Raw genomic sequence first — 3079 nt, 5'->3', positions numbered from 1 at the left:
TTGCACCCGGTTGACAGGGTCAACATGGAAGGCTGGGGAAAAAGGGCAAGATTATACACCCCACACACTCCCTGCCACTAACTCTCTGAATAATTTGTCTCGTCTTCCTTTGTACCTTCTGTGGAGTGATTGTGCAATCACTTGATTAAATCTGCTCAACCTGCCTAAATCGCTTTTCTGTGGTGATTAAGGTAGCACCCATTGAATCTAGTCAGGAAACAGCTCTCCCCTCCAAAGTAATGGGGTCCTGTCCCCGCAGCTTCCTCCCCATATATTCACTCAGATTCTCCCTTGGCACTCCTGAATCGTTCATCAGCTCACAATGAGCTCCACTTCAAAAAAAAAAAAAAGTACTTTTCCAAAAGAACACATTTAATTTTAATCTTGGTTAGATCTATCCAAAATAAAGGCACTGAGAAGAACCAAGATCTTCCTCCCTTTGGCTGCATGTACATACAGTAACTATCCCTGCTATGAAGAACACACACACTGAGTAGATGACACAAACCAGGGCTCACAGGCTAAGTCAGCTGCCCTGGATCATCCAGGGAGATATATGGCAGAGCTCAGGATAGATAGTGTGACCCGCCCACAACCCAGTTCATTGCCCACCCAGTAAAGCTGTGGATACTAATTTAGGCAGAGGTGCCTTCTGCCTTCCACTGTTGCTTACTCATCTGTCTCCTAGATTAAAAGGTTTTATCAACAGCTAAATTAAAACCCAAATGTAAATGTCATTTGTTGCCCTCAGAACCTGGCTTGCAATTTGTAATGATAGAAATTTGCAAAGTGTTTATTGAAATCCAGATTTTTTAGATTGGAAAAAAAAAAAGGGGGGAGTTTTCTTCATGGTTCCTTGTTATTTAAAATTGCCTATAACTCCTAGGAACAGACTTTGCCGGATTCAGATATTGAGGAGTCTAAAAATCCTGCCCAGAGCTCTGTGAGAAATTGTGGAGCTCTAAAGGACAGTTTTTGAAAGATGATCTTTTGAACTGCTTTGAGGAAGAAAAGACATTCTGTGCTACAGAACCTCTACAAGAACTTGGGCTTAAGAGGTTTAGTGAGGGGAGTGGGACCAAGACTCCCAAAGTTCACAGGCTAACATTTTGTGCATGGACTGTTTGCTGGCCCCCTTGCCGTAGCCCTGGGAACACATTTTAGAGAAAGAACAATGCAGAAGCAGCTAAATCACCACTTCTGAAATATTTTTGAGAAAAAATAATCACAAAAAGATAGAATCAAGTCCACATCGAGTGATCTCATGCTTTCTGAATACAGTCAAAAGAGCTAGACAACAAGAGAATATGCTCTTGTCACCATGGATGACTTTCTTCCGGAAGCAATGGAATATTAACATAAATGTATCTGCAACGACAAATGACCAGAAAAGCCCAGTCACGTAGAGTAGACTATCAAACAGATGCCACTATTCACAACACCAGTTGAAACTGCTAGCTGGAAAGAGCAAAACCTTCCTGATAAATTTAGCATCAATTCAACTGGATTTCATTCACTGCAAGAATTATGTAGCAAGGAGACTTACTAGTTATGAAGGCTGAATGCTCCATTCCTAAACTATTAGAGGAAATTAGCATGAAAATTACTAGAGAAGTAGAGAAGCCTGATAGAAGACTTTTTCAAAAACTATCTATTTTGCCATCACAAGCCAATGCAAAATGCTCCCTCTTTTAAACTTTTTATTGCTTCAAGTGTATCGGGGGATAATGAAGTGTTTTCCTAGATGTTTGACACATCTAATTGTCATTAAGTTAATTTGTCTATTCAAATGGATTCATGTTTTTATTATTTTAGAAAGAATACATTGGACCTGGTAGGTCAATACCATTTAGCACAGCATCCCTCTGAAGCAAAAAAGGGAAATTGCAGGGTTTTGCTTTGAGTCATAAGGTAGGTTGAATGTTTCTTTAAAAAAACTAATAAACTGTATTTCATTGCAAATGGAACAAGAGATTAATAATAAAACGCTGCCATTGCAATTCAAATAAACTGTTCCGGATGATTTTCCCAAAATGCTGCCAGGCTTTAAAGCAGCTGAAAATAAACAGCAAAGTTAGTGAAAATAGAAACCACCTTCAACATTCTTCAGTATTACTAGATCATTAGATGAGTGTAATTACATTCAAAATAACAAGACCCAAGCATTTTTTCCTTTTTACATGGTTTCCATACACACCTTGGGAAAAACTGATTCTAAACATGAAAATAATCTGGATAGGTAAAACTGTACAGTTACTTTAATACAGCACAAAACAGGAAATAACTGCTTTATTCGTTAAACATTGAGAGGAAATGTTTAATATAGAAAACCCACTTCTCAAGAGACTCTACCTTACCTTATGCTCCCTTGTCAAAGCCCCACAGGCAGCTTCAGACTCAGACCTTCTGAAGACTGTGAAAGAAAACAGCAGCTGAAAAAAATTGTAAGAGGAGAAAAATCTAAGATTTTGACAAGAGAGTCACCATTTTTGGTCAAATCTTGAGAACAGAAGTGGAAATATTAGTGATTGATTGGAAAATGAACTTTAGGGGCCCTTAGTTTATGAGTGTAAGCGAAAACAGTTTTAAGGAGAATGGCCCTTTTCCTGCTATCCTTAGACTTCACACATCAAATCCTCGATCTTGCTCATAATTTTGCGGGCACGCATTCTAGTAGCTGCAAAATTAAAGTGTCTAACTCAAAGTCTTGGCCTGAGGCACGTGCCACGCCCAGAAGGCCGAGAGGGATTTTATTGCGTCCACGCAGAAAAAAGGGTGGCAGGGCCTGCCGCGTCCCCCACGGCCGCCGCCGCGGCGCCGGCGGCAGCCGGGCGGGCGGGCGAGCAGAGCCGCGGGCCGTGTCCCCTCCGCTGCCGCGGCCGCCCGGGCAGGACGGCCAGACCCCGCCGGAGGGCGGCTGCGTGGCGCCTGGCCGCCTCGCCGACGCCAGGAAACATCGCCGTGCGGGCAGCGGGCAGCTGGCCTGGCCCCTCCGGACAGGGCCGCGGAGGGCCGCCCTCGCGCCCCCGGCACCGCTCTGGGGACAAAGCCCGGCCCGCGCGCTCCCCCGGGCGCCGTG

This window comes from Calonectris borealis, chromosome 26, assembly GCF_964195595.1.
Source record: "Calonectris borealis chromosome 26, bCalBor7.hap1.2, whole genome shotgun sequence".
NCBI classification, from domain to species: Eukaryota; Metazoa; Chordata; class Aves; order Procellariiformes; family Procellariidae; genus Calonectris; species Calonectris borealis.
Note: the sequence above shows the minus strand (reverse complement) of the source record.